Source organism: Phyllobates terribilis, unplaced genomic scaffold (genome assembly GCF_046119375.1).
Source record: "Phyllobates terribilis strain yellow unplaced genomic scaffold, ASM4611937v1 Scaffold_8__6_contigs__length_399053987, whole genome shotgun sequence".
NCBI classification, from domain to species: domain Eukaryota; kingdom Metazoa; phylum Chordata; class Amphibia; order Anura; family Dendrobatidae; genus Phyllobates; species Phyllobates terribilis.
Genome location: NW_027362768.1, coordinates 349,805,720 through 349,826,620, shown reverse-complemented (window position 1 = coordinate 349,826,620; position 20,901 = coordinate 349,805,720). Strand labels below are relative to the sequence as shown.

At 41.8% G+C, this 20,901-nt stretch overlaps 1 long non-coding RNA gene across 1 annotated transcript in view; it reads left to right on the top strand.

The window, feature by feature from the left end:
• Nucleotides 1-20,901, top strand: part of LOC141156559 (uncharacterized) — an 810,169-nt gene that overhangs the window by 721,865 nt on the left and 67,403 nt on the right. The window lies entirely within an intron of this gene.

Below are 20,901 nucleotides of genomic sequence, written 5' to 3'. Positions count from 1 at the left end.
GAGGACACCAAATCGCCTAAATATAGCAGCAGAAATAATCAATTGTAACATTAGGGTACACGTAAAGATTGCAGATGGAAGAGGAACAGTGATTTCCCAAATAGATAAGTATAAGAGAAATAGTTCTGTGCTCCAGTATATGACACCACAACACAGGTCAAGTCAAGTAAATCCCGGTGTTTTCAGGCCCATATTGCCCACGAGGTGAATGTTTCTGTGTCCTCCCCTCACCGTCCTGTTCACTAAACTAAGGTGAATTTACCAGCCTGATATTATGTCCGAGGACTCATTTAAAACCAAGTATCTCCCTTCATGGCAGCCATGTTCCCTACTGGCAGAGGTCCCTTTCATTAGGAGAATGCCCCCTGCTACACGGCAAACATCACTGAGGTCTCCAAAGTACCCAAAATATTAGGCAGGTGGTGTTCATGTTATGGCTGATGGGTGTATATCTGCAGTGATGTACATGAATGAAAATAGGAACTAATCCTTATATTTCACATTCTGCCTCCTACTGCCGCTATCCACAGCCCTGTGTTGCGTAGAGGCCACACTGACATTTCATCTACATACAAGAGTATATAAATCTCTACATTCTCCAGTGGGTTTTATACTGTGGTGTTTTGTCCACAGTGATGTAATACCCTGCAGTAGCCACAGGATGACGTAGTTTCATGGCTTTATCTCTTTATGGATGTAATGTTACGGTATTATTACTGTAAGGAAAAAAGCAAAAAGAAATTGGCCAGCACTATGGATCACTTGGCTGCACTGGAAGAGCAGCCATGTCATGTATATAATGGATCTCCCAGGATATACGACCACAAGGTCAGTGCTGGACACTCTGAAAGGTGTAGTCCACATACAGGATCTTCAGAGAAAAGACAAAAGCATGTCAGTCACCCTGGAAGTAAAATGCCCATATACTTTATTTCTGTGCAGCGGTGGATGGGATGTGCACACAGGCAACATGAAAATGTATCGGCCGTTTCGCACTGTGACTAACGCTTCATCTGGCCCGAGTCTATCATGACATCAGTGTATGCCTTATATACGCCCTGCTACAAAGTGTCATGGTAGAAACTTATTCTGCTGCATTCGATAGAGGAAGGTCAAGTGGACAAAATATGAATTAGAAGAACACTCTCATGTCAAATTTAGCATTTAACCCCAGAGGTCCTAATGTGTTAGTATGGAGGATCCATTATGCTTCTTTTCTTAATAGGATCTTATGTCTGTCACCACCCCCGAGTGGTGGTGGGACCTTTTCTAAACCTGCAAACTGTAATATATTAATTTTCCCTTCTTGGTGTTTATATGTTCGATTAAATAAGGAGAAAAAGCTCCTGTATTAATTGATTTAAAATGTTCCTTTTGTTTAGACCTGTAGGTTACGTATTGTTCTTCCTATATAAAACGCTCCTCATTCACAGAGCAGGACATAGACTATGATGTTTATTGGCATGAAATAAACTCATTACCCTGATGCGTTATGTTTCACAGTCTGATGTAGTTAGTTTTCGCATTATAATCACATATTGTGCAATTGCCCCATCTGTAATTTCCGTTTGGTGCGGATTTTTCTAACCAGGTGGTTTTCCTATCACTAAAGCGGCTCCTCACTAAAATGTATTTTTTTATTGCAATTGCGTTTCAGACCACTACTTTATAATCTGGATAATTTTCAATTATATGCCAATAGTTTTATAAATAACTGATTTTATAGACGCAGGTAAGGGACGGTGTTTAACAGAAAAGCAAAAGTGATTTTCTATTCTTCTTTCTTCATCTTTAGAATATAAAAGGCAATTGGAGCTTACTCCATTCAGAGCTTCTGGGATTCATTTTTTGGGTACCATCTTTTTGTGAATCTTTCTTTTAATTATGTGTCCTGTTCCATGAAATTCTCCATAATATTATATATACATCACATTCACAAGAAGTGACTGTATGGATTGGATTTTCTACATGTGGAGCATGTGCACTTTCTTATTGCCGGAAAGACTAGTTTTCTGTAGTTTTTAGTAATGATTTCATTGGTAATTATAGAGGCTGAAATCTCTAATAATTCTATTCTGATATCACTAAACTTGCTAGTAAATTTCATATACATTTTTTTAATATTATTTAAATCATTAATAAACTGGTTAAGTTGTGAGTCTGTACCGGAACATATCAGAAAAATGTCATCCACAAAACAGCAAAAAATACAAATAAATCTGATGAACGGATGACTTTAGATTAAAATATAATTATTTTCAAAAACGGACATAAAATAGCGGTGCAAATACATGTGACGAAGAATCCTACTGCGGTGCCGAACTGCTGATGATGCCATTTATTATTGAATTTAATAGCATTAGCAGTAGGTATGAAATGTAATGCTTCGCTCATAAATACAATGAATTGTTCATTTGTATTTGGGTTAATCAGAATTTCTTGGACCGCATGGAGACCCCCGTCCTGGGGAATCCTGGTGTACAGACTTTTAATATCAATAGAAGCCAAAAGGAAAACGGGTTGCCAAGTGAAGTCTTCCAAAGTGCTCAAGAAATAGTCCGTGTCCATTATATAGGACGGTACGTCACTGTACCTAATCATTATTAAGGGCCATAGGATTCTGCTGGCCGGGCACATTGGAGAATTTTAATGTTAACTATCTGAAAAAGTTTTTTTATATTACATACAGATTCCCAGAGCAGAGTTATTTTGATAACACCCAAAGTCCCAGGAAAATAATTAATGTTTTCTGAATGTTGTTCTGGAATCGCTGGATGGATCATAGGCTAAGTTCACACAAGTGTATAAAAAATCTTCCGATTTTCATCCATTAAAAAAGAATGATTTTTCATCGTTATTGTCATCTGTATATTATCCGTATATTATCTGTACGTCCTTTTATACATCTGTATGGCATCTGTTTTATAAATCACCAGTTAAAAAAGTTTACAAGACCAACGTGTCTGTATAAATTAGATGCAAAACAGATGATCAGTATGGGATACCGATTCTTTTGCCCAGCCATAGGCCATAGCACTCGGACAATACACTGGTGTGAATGTACACATGGGAAGAGATATGATTTGATTTCTCTACAGTTAATATTCAGGCACTTGTGTTTTATTGAAAGAACTTTACTTGCACGCTCATTTATATTTTTTCATTATAAATGGAATAATTAATACAATAAAAATCATTATTTATTTTCTTCTCAAAACACAGAGATACAGGTTAAACGATTATATAAAATAGTATTTACCTGCTGCTATTATTTGAACCTGCTGGTAAATAACAATTTACACATGTGCTGCAGTCTAATTGGAAGTGCAGCTACAGGGAGAAAATGACGTTATATTCTCCCTGCAGCTTCTGCTTCCAGTCATTGGGGTAATGAATAGTCAGTGCTCACTACACAGTGAGGTCGCTGTAATCACTCCCTCCTGCTTGACTGATATCCTGCTCTGCACACACCCTGAATCAGGGTCAGACTGTGACTCAAACCCTACCAGGCCATAAACTATAACCCCACCCCAAACAAGGGGCAATGAACGGTTTAACAAATTTTGCTTTAGTTGTTCATGCCCCTTACCACTCCTTTGGAGGAGTCATCTGTTAATGATGCGGCAGTGCACATGACTGACCAGGACTCCATTCACACTGGGCACTTCAGAGCCCTGTCTTTCAGGATCAGTGGGGGTCCCAGTAGTTGAACAGTTATCTTCTACCCCATCGGATAGAGAATTGTTTCCAAAGTTAAAATTACCCTTTATGTTTGACGCGCCCCTGGGCCTGAGTCGTGCGGCATCGCGCGCACGGGGGCTTACCCGGAGCCGGATCAGATAGGGGTAGTAGTCTCGTGGCGGTGACCCGGTCCGTGCCCAGGGAGTCAAACTGAGTGGCAGTATTTAGCAGTAGATATTAGAATGTTCGACTACGCCACCCGTTGAATGCGGCGATGAAGCCGCCGCTGCAGGGCAGTCCACTGAGGCCGGTGTTATGGTTGTGCAGCGTAGATGGTATAACCCCCAACGGGAGGGGTATGGCCCCAGGGCAGCAGATGTGAATGATAGTGGTAGTGATGGTGCAGCAAGGAAGCTCAGAGACGTGTGGTGCAGTTTCAAGGCTTTTACTCACAGGTGTTGCTCCGGTCACTTCGGCCAAGGGTGACCACCCGAGCCGTGCTCCGTCCACCAGGTGCGGGACTCGGCCAACTCCCAGGCAGTTCCAGAGCGTTGTCCTGAGCTCCCCTCTCGTCCTTCCTACAGGCCGTCCTCACCAGGGACCCACCTATGTCCGGCTTCCTCGGGACTTATGGGGCAAAACCTCTCTCCGGTTTTCCTGACCCTATGTGGCGTGCCTTCCTGGTGGATGTGGCGAGGGGTCGTGCCAAAGCTTGACCACGACCTCCGGTTTCTGGCTAAGGATGATTTGCCTCCACCAGCTTGGGATCCAGTACCCTTCTCTGCCAACCCCTCACCCGTTCTGGTTCACTCGTGGGATCTCAGGGTTCCCTCTGCTTGCGTCTCTGGACCTTTCCTTGTGTTCCCTTTTCTTCCTCTCTCTGCTTCAGGCCTGGCTCTGGAGCTGGGCCCAGACGGAGCCACAGCTCCCCCCCTCAGCCCTCTCTGGCTGAGCTCCTCTCTGAACAGACTCTCCTCTGAACAGGACCTTGTCTAAAGATGGTGCCCACCTCTTATACTCCCTCTGACACCCGAGCCCAGGTGACTAGCACCCAATGGGCTCCTTCCTATGCCCAGAGTCCCTCCCCTGACTGCTCCTACACTACTGGGATGTTCCTCCCCCCCTCCCACTCCAGCCAGGGACAGACGCTGTCGTACCTGCACATCTATCTGGTGGGAGTACCGTTGTTCTGTCCCCCGGAAATGGGATGAGTGTAGTGCATGCAACTAGCTGAGCTCAGTTCCACCCTCCATCCTTACCCGGGAGTGGAATACCACACCTCTGGATCGAGGTGCAATACCCCTGTAGCAGCCGAGTCCTCGGGGTGCTACATGTTCAATATGTTTTATTAAACATTAATTAAACATTAATTATTGATTGTTAAACATTTTGCAAATCAAAAAATATATTGAATTTGAAGAAAACATAACAATATGGAAAATGTCCACAGTTCCAATGAGATCACCTCTTTCAATATCAATTCACATTGTAATACCTTGAACATCATATTGTTTATGTAATAATCAGCAATAAGAGGTTCTTATGTTGAGGTAACTTCTATATTATGTCTGAAGAAATCATATAAAGAGAAGAAAGAAAAAGAGAGAGAAAAGACATAGGGACAAGGGATGGGAGGGGGAGGAGGTCCTTATGCCCACGTAGCTGATTATGAGCACAATAACATAAATCTGTTGAAACTATTAAAACATAGTATGATAATTATGTGAATCCTGAAACAGAATCCAACCACTCCAAACCCTTCTGAATTTATCATTGGTTCCATTAAATTCTGCAGAAAGTTCTTCCATTCTACATAAATTCACCATTTCATTGTACCAATCCAATATACTAGGTGGGTTTTTAAGTTTCCAAAACCGCGGGATTACCGTCCTTGCCGTTGTAAAGCAAAATCGAAGTAGGTCTTTATTTTAAGTACCTATTGAAGAAAGGAGAATTGACAGGAGAGCTATTTGGGGAGACCTTGTTACTCTGTTACCTGTGATACGTTGGTAATTATCGAATACCTTCTCCCAAAATGGTTTCATTCTAGAGCACTCCCACCAGATAGGAATCATGGAACCCACTTCACATTCACATCTCCAACACATTTCTGAAACTGTAGGGAACATTGCATGTCATTTAGATGGGTAGTGATACCATTGTGTAAGTATTTTATAGTTCTTCTCTTGTGCACTCCCAGCATTAGTGAGCGTATGTGTGAAGAGGAACCCTTTTGCCCATTCAAGAGGGGACAAACTAATCCCCAAGTCCCTCTCCCATGCTCGCTGATATGCCAGCTTCTCCATTCCCTCCTCTCTACCCAATCCCTCACAGATCACAGAAATAGAGTGAGTCGGTCCATTTTCCTGAAGGAACATGTTCTCAAAGCAGGTGTAGTTTGGGAGCGAATTTACATTAGGGTTATGTGCTACTAGAAGGGATTGTATTTGCAAGTATTCAAACCATTTGATTTTCACATTTGGAGACTTTGTTTGTAAAGATACAAAAGAAGGTATCATACCATTTTCCAATATTTGAAACAATCAGGTGTCCTCCACTGCCCTCCGACTGAGGAAGGACCCCCGTAGATATCCGGGAAGAAAGGAAAGGTTATAAAATATTGATGTGAGTGGACTAATAGTTTTATCTGGAAACACTTTTTCCTCAGTGAATGTCATGTTCTAAGTGTTTCCCTAGTTAATTTGCACTTGACCAAGGTCACTGAGTCTTCTTGACACCATGGTAGATGTGGTAGAGGGACTTCTAAGCCTTCCTGTTCCACCCCCACCCATTGTTTAGTGTCTGCATAAAAGTGCCAATCTAGGATCCTCAGCAAGGCAGAGGCCTGAAAATATCTCTTGAAATTTGGAAGGCTTGCACCACCCATTGATTTATGACGAGAGAGTGTCTGTATGTTTATGCGAGGTTTAATCTTACACCAAATGAATTTAATCATAGCTAATCTTAGTCTACGAAAGAAACTATGGGGAGGAGAGATCGGGACTGTTTGAAAAATGTACAAGAAACGAGGTAAAATGTCAATTTTGATGGCGTTCATTCTTCCAAATCAAGATAGCTTCAATTTACCATATTTCAATAGATCTCTATATGTTCTATTCAGTAAAGCTTGATGGTTAAGCGCAAATAATTTATTAGGATCTGAGGGAATATGGACCCCTAAATATTTCAATGATTCTTTCTGCCATTTAAATGGAAATTTAGTCATAAGTTGTGAGACTGCAGTCTGTGGGAGAGATATGTTCAAGGCCTCTATAATTTAAAATTACTGACTGATCCAAACCTATCAAATTCTTTTAGAGTCATTGGAAATGTTATTTGTGGTTGGGATATATAGAGAAGTAAATCATCTGCATACAGAGCTGCTTTATAAGACTTAGATCTCACCTTGTATCCATGAATATTGGGATTATTTCTGAGAGCATTGGCCAGATGCTCCATTACCACTACATATAGCAATGGAGATAGGGGGCACCCTTGTCTAGTTCCATTGTTAATTGCAAATGGAGCAGAAAGATAATTATTTACTCTCACTCTTGCTGTTGGGCTTTTATATAGTGCCATAATTTTCTGTAGGTAGCAAGGGCCCAAACCTATCTGTCTTAAAGCTTCCTCCATGAACCCCCAGTGAACTCCATCAAAAGCCTTCTCTGCGCCTATAGATAGAAGACCTAGTGGAGTAGACTCAATTCTTGCTATAGAAATAATGAGTAGTGTCTTAATAGTATTGTCCCTAGCTTCTCATCCTTTGACAAAGCCTACTTGATCATTATTAACTAAAGAGGGGAGTAAAGGAGCTAACCTATCGGCCCAAGATTTTTGAAAATAATTTAATATCTATATTTAATAAAGACATTGGTCTAAAATGAGCAATTATTGAGGGGTCTTTTCCTGGCTTGGGGAGAACATTAATATGTGCCTCTATAGATTGGGGGACAAATCCAGCATTTCCATCAATTGCATTAAATGTTTTAGCCATTATTGGAGAGAGTTGCTCTCTAAACTGTTTGTAAAATGCCGGCGTAAAGCCATCTGGGCCCGGGCATTTGCATGATGGAGAGGCCCGTATCGCAGAATAAATTTTATTTATGGATATCACCTCTTCCAGAGTTTTCGTAAAATAACCCTTTAAACAATTTGTCAATAATTAATTTTTATTTGTCTAATGGATTGCAGACATAGAAAATAATAAACCCACCAATACTGACGCTCCCCAAGTCCAATGCCTCCCAGCCAACGAGCCAGAAGAAGTTGTATTGTGCAATGTATGTACACAGAATAAAAGCATTACCAAACAAAACTTAGGATAAAACAATGAGCAAATACCCTGCAGTAAGTAAAGAAATAATAGTAGTATTAATACATGTATATATGGGGGTCTAGCTAAGTATTTTGGTGAGGGATGAAGTATGTAGATGACTAAGATTAGACCCTTAGTCGAGGATCCCACTCTGCTTATTCTCTCAAACCTAGTTGAAATAGAAACTCAGGTATATTGAAGTAAAGAGGAACCAAAGTGGTGAATTTGAAAGTAGTGATATCTGCTTCAACATGGAAGGAAAATTTAGATGAAAGGTCCTCAAAGGACTGGGAAAATTTGGATAAAAAGTCCTCAAAGGACTGGAGGGATCTAGACCTGTAATGAATTATCTCTACAAAAATATGCAGGATAAGGAGAAAGGATTACCAGCTTCATGAATAGTTCAAAAAATAGGTTTCTTTATTGTGAAAAAAGCTCTTTAAAAACAGATTTCATAGTCACATAGTGTAGCCAGTTTCGAACCCTAAAGATGCGTTCTTTGTCAAGACTGGCTTGCAAATGGCATACCCATGGTATATAAACCATTGTTCACCAATCACATACAAAATGGAAGTCACATGATACATAAATTTGCATACAAAAATATAAAACCAATTTGCAGAGTATATGCATAGTAAAAGCAATCACATGACAAAGAAGAAATCACATATGCATAGACAAGTTACTCGCTATAATGGAACAGTAGTTCCCTCCGTAAATTTAGTCCATTCGGTTGGCAAGTGTTCAGATGATACATCCAAAATGCTTCTCGATCGAGTGGGCGTCTCCTATTATCCCCGCCCCGAGGATCAAAGGTAAGTTTTTCAATGCCAAAGACCTGAAATGAGGATGTCTCTCTATTATGCTGCTCAATAAAATGTCAGGAGGCACAAGAAATGTTATGATTAGTGACATTAAAAATATCAGAAAGATGTTCTGCCACTCGCTGTTTTCATTTTCTTATAGTGCATCCCACATATAACAGATCGCAGCTGGCACATCTTATGATGTAAACCACATAATTACTGTTGCAATTCAGATAGCTTTTTATATTGTGGGTTTCACTAGAATCAGCATTAGTGAAGTTTTTAGTGATTTTTACATAGCGACAAATGCCGCATCTGGTGTAACCACACTTGTAAAACCCTTTACAATTAAGCCAGGTATGCCGTTTTTGTAGATTATTTGGGTGACTAGATGCCAATAGCCCCCCTATTGTTTGCGCTTTTTTTGCCACCACCAGAACTCCAGAATCAAGAATTTTAGATAATACAGTATCCTCATATAAAATGGGAAGATGTTTCGGTATTATATTTTTAATCAGTTGAAATTGTGAACTATATCTAAAGGAAATAACATTTCGATTTTTATGTGCTGTAATATCATTGCGATTAATCCTTGCCCTAGACAGATCAATTAGATCCAGTCTATTTTTACTGTCCACAATTTTCTCTGCTCTCTTTAACCCCTTAAGCCCCGAGGGTGGTTTGCACGTTAATGACCAGGCCAATTTTTACAATTCTGACCACTGTCACTTTATGAGGTAATTACTCTGGAACGCTTCAATGGATCCCCCTGATTCTGAGATTGTTTTTTCGTGACATATTGTACTTCATGATTGTGGAAAAATTTCTTCGATATCACTTGCGTTTATTTGTGAAAAAAACGGAAATTTGGCGAAAATTTTGAAAATTTTGCAATTTTCAAAATTTTAATTTTTAAGTCCTGAAATCAGAGAGATATGTCACACAAAAGAGTTAATAAATAACATTTCCCACATGTCTACTTTACATCAGCACAATTTTGGAACCAAAATTTTTTTTTGTTAGGGAGCTATAATGGTTAAAAGTTGACCAGTGATTTCTCATTTTTCCAACAAAATTTACAAAACCATTTTTTTAGGGACCACATCACATTTGAAGTCACTTTGAGAGGTCTTTATGACAGAAAATACCCAAAAGTGACACCATTCTAAAAACTGCACTCCTCAAGGTGCTCAAAACCACATTCAAGAACTTTATTAACCCTTCAGGTGCTTCACAGGATTTTTTTGAATGTGGAAGAAAAAAATGAACATTTAACTTTTTTCACAAAAATGTTACTTTAGACCCAATTTTTTTTATTTTCACAGGGGTAACAAGAAAAAATGGACCCCAAAATTTGTTGTGCAATTTCCCCTGGGCACGCAGATACCCAATATTTGGGGAAAAAACACTGTTTGGGCGCACGGCAGGGCTCGGAAGGGAAGGAGCGCCATTTGACTTTTTGATTGTAAAATTTGCTTGAATAATTAGCGGACGCCATGTTGTGTTTGGAGAGCCCCTGTGTGCCCAAACTTTGGAGCTCCCCCACAAGTGACCCCATTTTGGAAACTAGACCCCCCAAGGCACCTTTCTAGATGCATAGTGAGCACTTGGAACCCCCAGGTGCTTCACAAATTGATTCGTAAAAATGAAAAAGTGAAAAAAAAATACTTTTTCATTTTTACGAATCAATTTGTGAAGCACCTCGGGGTTCCAAGTGCTCACTATGCATCTAGATAGGTGCCTTGGGGGGTCTAGTTTCCAAAATGGGTTCACTTGTGAGGGTGCTCCAATGTTTGGGCACACAGGGACTCTCCAAATGCAACATGGTATCCGCTAACAAATTGAATGGAAAATCGGCTCAAATTGTTAGCGGACACCACGTTGCGTTTGGAGAGCCCCTCTGTGCCCAAACTTTGGAGCTCCCCCACAAGTGACCCCATTTTGGAAACTAGACCCCCCAAGACACCTTTCTAGATGCATAGTGAGCACTTGGAACCCCCAGGTGCTTCACAAATTGATTTGTAAAAATGAAAAAGTGAAAAAAAAAACACTTTTTCATTTTTATGAATCAATTTGTGAAGCACCTGGGGTTCCAAGTGCTCACTATGAATCTAGATAGGTGCCTTGGGGGGTCTAGTTTCCAAAATGGGGTCACTTGTGGGGGAGCTCCAAAGTTTGGGCACACAGGGGCTCTCCAAACGCAACATGGTGTCCGCTAACAATTTGAGCCGACAATTTGTTAGCGGATATCATGTTGCATTTGGAGAGTCCCTGTGTGCCCAAACATTGGAGCTCCCCCACAAGTGACCCCATTTTGGAAACTAGACCCCCCAAGGCACCTATCTAGATTCATAGTCAGCACTTGGAACCCCAGGTGCTTCACAAATTGATTCATAAAAATGAAAAAGTGTTTTTTTTTTCACTTTTTCATTTTTACGAATCAATTTGTGAAGCACCTGGGGGTTCCAAGTGCTCACTATGCATCTAGATAGGTGCCTTGGGGGGTCTAGTTTCCAAAATGGGGTCACTTGTGGGGGAGCTCCAATGTTTGGGCACACAGGGGCTCTCCAAACGCAACATGGCGTCCGCTAACAATTTGAGCCGATTTTCCATTCAATTCGTTAGCTGACACCATGTCGCGTTTGGAGAGCCCGTGATGTGCCTAAACAGTGGAGCTCCCCCACAAGTGTCCCCATTTTGGAAACTATACCCCTCAAGGATTTTATTAAGGTGTATAGTGAACATTTTGAACCCAGAGGTACGGCACAGAATTTGTTTACATTAGGTCATCATATTGAATAAGTTGTCATTATTCTTGAGCGCAAGTGCTCGCTACTTGAGTTTGCATCGGGTACTCAGGTATGCACCATGTACAGCGTGTGCTCGAGTGACATGCTCGAGTCCCTGCTCCGCATGTTTCACGGTTATTAGACACCCAAAAAAAAACATGCGGGGATCGCTCGTGCATGGCAGGCAATCCCCGTAAAGTTTTTTTGGCCGCGAAGCATATGGGGCAGAGACTCGAGCATGTCACTCAAATACCCACGATACTCAATGCATACCAGAGCACCCGATGCAAACTCAAGTAGCGAGCACTTGCGCTCAACACTAGTCACCATATCGTCATCTTTTTTTCTTACTTTTGAAAAAAATCCCAACCCCAGCCCTAACCCTAGCACAACCCTAACCATAGCACAACCCTAGCCCTAGCACAACCCTAGCCCCAGCACAACCCTAGCCCCAGCACAACCCTAGCCCCAAACCCAGCCCTAAACCTAGCCCAATCCTAACCCAAGAGTTTATTTTTGACGCCGTTCCTTGTGCGGTATAAGTGATTAGACGACTTTATTCTTCAGGTCGGTGTAATTACAGCAATGCCAGAATCATATGGGGTTTTTATGACTGACAGCTGTCACACACTAAAAGACGCATTTTTTGTAAAATCTAGTTTTTGCATCGCCATATTTTGAGAGCTATAATTTTTCCAGATTTTGGCAGACAGTCATGTGACGGTTCGTTTTTTGCGGGATGACTTGACGTTGTTATTGGTGCCATTTTCAGGCACGTGACATTTTTTGATCGCTTTCTATTCCGATTTTTGGGAGGCAGAATAAACAAAAACCAACAATTCAGGAATTGTTTTTTTTTTTTTTATTCTGTTCTGCGTGTGGTAAAATTGATGAGGTAGCTTTATTCTTCGGGTCAGTACGTTTACAGCGGTACCACATTTGTATCATTTTTCTATGTTTGGCGCTTATACACAATAAAAGCTATTTTATAGAAAAAAATATTTTTTAGCATCGCTTTATTCTGAGAGCTATAACTTTTTTATTTTTCGGCTGATTGAGCTGTATGGCAGCTTGTTTTTTGCGGGACGAGATGACGTTTTCAGCGGTACCATTTTTATTTATATGCGTCTTTTTGATCGCGTGTTATTCCACTTTTTGTTTGGTGGTATGGTGATAAAGCATTGTTTTTTGCTTCGTTTTTTTTGTTTTTTTTTACCGTGTTCACTGAAGCGGTTAACTAGTGGGACAGTTTTATAGGTCAGGTTGTTCCGGACGCGGCGATACCAAATATGTGTACTTTTATTGTTTTTTTTTTTTTTTTTTTATAATAATATTTATTGATGGGTACATTATATTTTTATTTTTGGTGGATTATTTTTTTTATTTTTTTTTTTATATTTTTGCAATTTTTTTTTTTTTTTTTTTCCACTTTCAGACAGTTTATACACTTTATTACTTTGTCCCACTCTGGGACTTTCACTTTTTTTTCTCTGATCGCCTGCATGGCACAGGAATGCAGCACCATCCCTATGCCATGCAGGCTATCAGCGGTGCACAGTGTGAAGATTGTTTGGAGATGCACTGGGCATGTCCAAACAATCTTCCTGCTGTCTGGTGACCCGGATGTTGTCATGACGACATCGGATCGTCATGGCAACACCCGGGAAGCCTTTGCAGACTGCGCTGGAAGCCGGAAGAGGAGGTGAGTATCGGCGATCACCTCCCCTTGCCCCCGCAATGCCGCGATCGACTTCGATCGACTTCGATCGCAGCATCGCAGGGGTTAATGTGCTGGGAACGGTGCAGGACCGCTCCCTGCACATAGTACCGGGTGTCAGCTGTGACAATCAGCTGACACGCGGCGGCGATCGCGCCCGCACAGCCTGTGTGCGCGCGCGATCGCGATGACGTACTAATACGGGTCTGGCTCTTAAGTCCCAGGGCACAGACGCGTATTAGTACGTCAGATGTTGTTAAGGGGTTAAAGACCAATCCGGATAACCCCTAGATTTCAATTTACTTTTACACCTGATGAATTCTTCATCCAATTTATTTGCATTGTTACAGTTACGTTTGATTCTTGTCAGTTCCCCCACATGTATAGCTTTTATAGTATGGCGCGAATGTCCGCTTTTGGCATGTAGAATGGTATTCCCAGATATGGGTCTGGAAAATGTGGAAGTAGTGATGGAGCCGTGAAGAATCCCCAATTTTAGATCAAGAAATGATATACACTTAGAATCAAAGGTGTAAGTGAAAGAAAGATTGAATTCATTGTTATTTAAATACTTGATGAATTCCGGTATGGCAGACGCATCCCCACTCCAGATGAAGATCAAATCATCTATGTATCTGCCATACCAGAAAACATCACGAGCCCATGGATTGGCGAAGGTGTACAATGCAACATATTCCCAATGGGACATTACCATATTTGCCAACGATAGGGAATAGCTAGATCCCATGGATACTCCTCTACATTGGAGATAAAATTCCTGATTGTACATAAAAAAATTATTAGTCATAAGATATTGTGTACAAGACAAAAGATAATTAATTAAATCCAAGGTATAATTACTATACTTATTAAGATGGAAATCCAATGCTTGCAGAGCGACATCATATGGTATACTTGTGTACAAAGACACTACATCACACCCTAACCATGTATATCCCTCCGGCCATGTGATATTTGTTAATTGGTCCACAACGTCTCTTGAATCTTTAAGAAAACCTGCAGATCTCTGCACTAGCGGTTGAAATAATGTATCCATCCAATTACCAAGATGCTCTGTAACAGAATTAATATTAGAAATGATTGGTCTCATTGGGGGGGGATTGATGCCCTTGTGTGTCTTGGGTAGACCATATAAAAGTGGTAGCATGGGATGCTCAACAATGAGAAAGTCTTTTTGTTTAGCTGTAATAACCCCTAAAACAAAACCTTTGTTTATTATAGCATGGGTTGTTATTTTGTAATCTGTGGAGGGATTTGATGGAATTTTTGTGTAAGTAGTTGTATCAGACAAAAGCTCCAACATTTGGTTGTGATACATGTCTGCATCCATAACTGCTACTAGTCCGCCTTTATCTGACATCTTAATAATGACATCCTCCATCCGTTTTAGTTCCTGTAATGCCTTCATTTGTTTTTTGCATAGATTTTTTTCTCAAAGTAATAAAAAGATGAAAGATGTCAATAAATTTGTAAGAAACCTGACGGTAAAAAGACATTTTTTTTATCTGCACCTAGCAATATAGATCATGACAAAATAACCAATGAATTTCAGACTCTTAATTTTCAGGAACAATCAGCATTACTATACCTTCAAGATTTGGAAAAGGAAAATCGCTCTCCACAACCTAGCATCAATTCAGCAGAGTTTTTTTCAGGGCGGAATCTTTTTTTTTATCCTATACAATCGAGAACGGGAGCAATGGATAAATTCCAGGAAACTATTCAGCGTGAACTAAAAAATCTCCATATGCAGGTGGAAAATAACAGCTCAAAAAGTAATTTGAACAAAAAACAAATGAAGGCATTACAGGAACTAAAACGGATGGAGGATGTCATTATTAAGATGTCAGATAAAGGCGGACTAGTAGTAGTTATGGATGCAGACATGTATCACAACCAAATGTTGAAGCTTTTGTCTGATACAACTACTTACACAAAAATTCTATTCCACAAGAATGTGGTTGTGTATTTGGATGACATTTTGATTTATTCACCAGATCTGGAGTCCCATTGGCAGAGTGTATGTGAAGTTTTGCAGTTATTGAGTGATAATTCACTTTTTGCTAAGCTGGAGAAATGTGAGTTCCCTGTGCAGAAAATTAGTTTTTTGGGCTACATTGTCTCCAGCGAGGGCTTTGAGATGGACCCTGTGAAGGTTCAGGCTGTGCAGGAATGGCCTAGGCCTATTGGTTTGAAATCTATACAGAGGTTTTTGGGTTTTGCCAATTATTACAGGAAATTCATTAAGAATTTTTCTGTAATTGTTAAACCTCTAACCGATCTCACCAGGAAAGGTGCGAATACGGTCCAGTGGACTACTGAAGCCATTGAAGCGTTTGAGTATCTCAAAGAGAGGTTCAGTTCTGCCCCTATCCTTATACAGCCTGATGAGAACAAAACTTTTTTGGTCGAGGTCGATGCTTCATCGGTGGGGGTCGGAGCAGTTTTGTCTCAGGAGAACAAGGGTGGAGTACATCCTTGTGCCTTCTTTTCGAAAAAAATTTCGGAAACCAAACTGAATTATGATGTTGGAAATCGGGAGTTCCTGGCTATTAAACTTGCGTTTGAACACTGGCGTCATTTTTTGAAAGGCGCTAGATTTCCTATTCAGGTTTTCACAGATCATAAGAATTTGATCTATCTGGATGCTGCCAAGCGCTTGAATGCCCGTCAAGCTAGGTGGGCACTTTTTTTTTCTCGGTTTCATTTTTCTGTTACCTATATCCCTGGTACTAAGAATGTTAAAGCCGATGCTTTATCTCGCAGCTTCTCTCCTACGGTCGGTGCCGAGGAGGAGGAGAGCATTTTGCAGAAAGGAGTTGTGGTGGCGGCATTGGACTCCGATTTAGAGAATGGGATTCTGAATGCTCAAGATGATGCTCCATCTAACACTCCCCATGGGAGGTTGTTTGTGCCTAGAGCCTTTAGGAGAGCTTTGTTTGTGGAGAGTCATGAGTCTCGGTTGGCAGGTCATCCAGGAGTTTCGGAGACCAAGAGACTTATCAGTGGCAGTTTTTGGTGGCCTGGATGGCAGAAGGAAGTCATCAAGTGGGTGCGTCAGTGTACTGTGTGTGCCAAGTCAAAGGCTTCACATACTCCTGCTGCGTGGTTGCTTTGCCCTCTGGAGGTTCCTAGTGCGCCTTGGACGCATCTCTCTATGGATTTTATTACTGATCTTCCTGGGCCGGAGGGTTTTACTGTCATCTGGGTGGTCGTAGACCGTTTTAGTAAGATGTGTCATTTGGTTCCATTCATTAAGTTGCCCTGCGCCAAGACACTCGCTAAGGCGTTTGTTAAGGAGATTGTCAAGCTCCATGGCGTTCCCACGTATATTGTTTCTGATAGAGGACCTCAGTTTGTGGCTCGCTTTTGGCGTGCTTTTTGTGACTGGTTGGGAGTTCATTTGTCATTTTCGTCTGGTTATCATCCTGAGTCTAATGGACAGACTGAAAGAAAGAACCAGGATGTTGAACAGTTTTTGCGTTGTTTTGTGGCGGACAATCAAGAGGTGTGGTCTGAGTTTCTGCCTCTCGCAGAATTTGCTCTTAACAATCATACATCCTCCTCTGCTGGGTGTTCTCCTTTTTTTTGTTGCACTGGGAGACATCCGTCTTTTGGTTCGTTCTCCAAATTGGGGTCGGCGGTGCCGGAGGAGGAGAATTTTTCCGGTGATTTGGAGAGAGTTTGGACTAATGTACGTTGTAACCTGCAAGAGGCTAACAAGAAGTCCAAGAAGTATTTTAACAGGAAACGTAAAGAGGTTTTGTTTACTGTGGGTGACATGGTTTGGTTGTCCTCAAAGAACTTGCGGTTGATGATTTCCTCTAAAAAACTGGGTCCTAAGTTTGTGGGTCCATTTAAAGTGCTTCAGGTTGTTAACCCATCTGCTGTCAGGTTGGATGTCCCTACTTCCTGGAAGATTAATCCTGTGTTTCATGTTTCCTTGTTGAAAAAGGCTGACGTTTCTAATAGGGACGCCACTGTCACAGTTCCTCCTGTGGTGGAAGACGGTGAATATGAAATTTCTCGTATTTTGAATTCAAGATGGCATAGAGGGATATTACAGTATCTTGGTTCCTGGAAGGGTTTCGGTCCCGAAGACAACTCCTGGGTAAGGACGGATGATGTCTCTGCTCCTAGGCTTGTTAAAACTTTCCACAGGAGGTTTCCTGACTGCTGTACAAAGACGAGGAGATGCCACACAGTGGTAGACATGACCATGACCTGATTTTGAGTTGTGTTGCTGCCGTCAATTTCTACATTAGGTAAGTTTTTCAAATGAAATGGAAAATGTCTGATGTTCACCCTCTGATCTGTGATCTATGTTCTGTTGTGAATAAAATGTGGCTATAAGAGATTTCCCAATCATTGCATTCTTGTTTTCTTTCCATTTTTACACACGGCCCCAACTTTTTGGGAATTGGGGCTGTAATTTATGGTCATGTTCACAATGTTCACAAAGATAAAACATGGATATATCCATTTTCCATCGGATTTGTAGATAAAACTCGCCCCTTCGAGAGAAAGTTTGTAAGGAAAATGCGCAGCACTCGGATGCTATCCACGTCATTTGAGCAATGTCTGTCTTTTAGGGTTTAATGGGCAGGAGACGCTTGGAAACGCTAAAGGGACGTCACATAAATGTGTCACATACATTGACATGATGCAGATTTTAATTCTACATTGCAAACAATTTCTGCATGAAATCAGCAGAGACATTTATTTTCAGCGTGCAGATTACATTTTGTAAACTTCCATCCGCTTTCCTGCTGCTATAATACGCTGCGGCTTTTCCACAGAGAGAGGACCCTGGTCCACAACATTTTGCTTATTTTGTTGGGAATTGGGCCCTCCGGAGTATGGGAGCTGACACTGATCTGGGAGGTTTTATGCTGTTTGTGCAGTATTTGGGACATTAATCTATCAATTATTCGGCCAGGGTATAACAGTATTTTTAGGTAATGATTTGTATTGTACTAATATTTAAAACTTTAATACAATAAACTTTACGGTGTGATGTCAGGACTATGGCACAGTTATTTGGCCGGTGTATTTCAGTATTGTACAGCACTATTATTTGGGGACTTTCTGACGTGTATTTATGGACTGTGGGGTAGAATTATTTTGTGCACTGTATTGCACTATTTTCCATAGAACTGTGTGGCTATATTATTTGGCCAGCATATGGTAGTAGTTTTTGGCACTATGGATACTATTATTCTGAAACTTTGTGTCATCATTTTGTGGACTGTACAATTCTGTTCATACTAATGTAATTGCTTCTATTTTTATAGTCTATGTAACATTTTGCACACCGTACGTGCGGTATTATTTTATGACAGAATTATTTGACCACTTTATGGAATTATTTTCTTATAGACTGTATGGTGCCATTATTTAGTTATTGTATCGTCATTGTTAGTAATGTGTTACTATTCTTTAGAGGTTTCATATGGTGGGTATTTAGGGATTGTTTGGTGGAATTAATTTGACCACTGTATGGCAGTATTATTGAGGCATTATAATAGGCCCATTGTGTGAATGTTGAAAGTATATCCAGTGGAGCCGTCACCACAGGGAGTCTCACATGTAGACCCAGGTGATGTGTTTGACCTGAGAAAAATACCTCCACTAGCTTTGGGGGGAGGGTGGGAACAGTTCTGTCCATTCAGAGGGCTGATCCCAGTGAAGGAGAAAAGAAGCCACATGGTTAGAGCTGGTGGAATGTCGTTGAAGGGATAGTATCTAGTCTGAGGATCTGGACCATGGATGAATCGATGGCTTATGGCGTAGAGATCAGCTATCACCTGAGCTGAATAAATGTGCTACAGTTGTGGGATCCGTGATCCATTGTCTGGATTTGATACATTTTCTTAAAGGACTGTTGCTACTGGATACCTTTGCTTCCATCGTTTTATGTGTCATATGGAGAATCGTGGACTGTGACTACAGACTATACTTGCTGGAGATACGAAATATGTGGGCCAACCAAAAGTTGGGGGATAGTGATTATCGCTTGGCACAAATGCAGTGGAATTACCTCCCCGGGGAGGGGATCTTGTGGACTGAGACAATTGTATTTTGGACATTTACCTGGAATTGCTGTATTACCATGGATGTAAGGAATAAAATAGTGTTGCTTGTAGATGGTAAGCTTAGGAGCAGGGACCTCACTCCTCATGTAACAGTTTAAACTGTCTTACCTTGTATTGAACTTATTGTATGTACATGTCCCCGCTTAATTGTAAAGTGCTGCGGAATATGTTGGCGCTATAAAAATAAAAATCATTATTATTATTAACCTGCCTAAGTAATTATTGAAATGCACCATCTCAGATCTTCACAGTATGGACCCCAAAATAGTAAGGATAAAAACTACAGCAAACATTGCAAATAAAAAAAATAAGAAAGTTGGAAAGCAAAGAGGAAGCAATAGGACTATGTGACCCAGGACCTGGTGCAGCCATCTACTAATGTGCAGGACACCCTGGGGACTATGTCCTCCCCATCCATTAGAACTACAAGGTCCAGCAGACAAGCAGCAGAGCACATCACTCCTTCCCTCCATGTTCCGCTGCCGACATTACCGCACATGGCCGCTAGATGGCGGGGCACCTCTGCTGTTGCAGCCAATACTAGCGTGCAGGTGAAGTCGCTGGCCACTAGGTGGCGGGGCATCTCTGCTGTTGCTTCCATTACAATTGCTGAGTGCAGTCGCTGGCCACTAGGTGGCGGCACACTTTTCCAGGCTGGAATGTTGAGTCTCCAGTCTGATATAACGCAGTGGATTGTGGGCAGCAGAGATGACAGCCGCCCTGTCTCCTCCACACTCCGCGGAGAGATCCTGTCAGTGAGCCGCCCTTCCTATCAGGGCGCCGGGGAGAGCCTGACCGCTGCCTCCATCCATCACCGGCCGCTGCTGCGGGCACAGGTAAGTAGCAGCCCCGTGCCCGCAGCCCATGTCCCGGGCTGAGAAGCCTCCGGCTGCTGATTGCTGCTGGCAGAGGCGATGGCAGCCGGGACTGGCAGCAGGTGATGGGTCCTGTGTGATGTGCGCACATACTGGTCAGATGGGGGCGCAGCAGTGCCAGGGACGCTGGCAGGAGGAGATGCCCATAGCGTGTGGTGTCTGGGGTGATGGGGTGAGACTGGCACCTGCCCTGGTAACGCTGCCAGTGCCCGGGAGACTTGTGCCGCTCACTGTGCCCGGGGAGACTCGATCACCTGCTGATCTGCCAGTATTCTACAGCTGGGATTGGCTGTAAGAAGCGGATTGTAACCAAGTCCTAGTGATTAGCTGCAGCGTCGCTATGTGCCATTGTGATCGTTATATACCAGGGATTAGCTGCAGCGTCGCTCTGTGCCATTGTGATCGTTATATACCAGGGATTAGCTGCAGCGTTGCTATGTGCCATTCTGTTCGTTACATTCCGGGTTACAATGTGACCCTATAAGATGTGAGTAGCCCCTGAGTAATAGACACGAGGAGGTGAAGGACCCTCCTGCTGTTCCTCCTGGCCCGGTGGCCGTGGCACATATGGACTTCCACTCCAGTGATGGGTATAAATG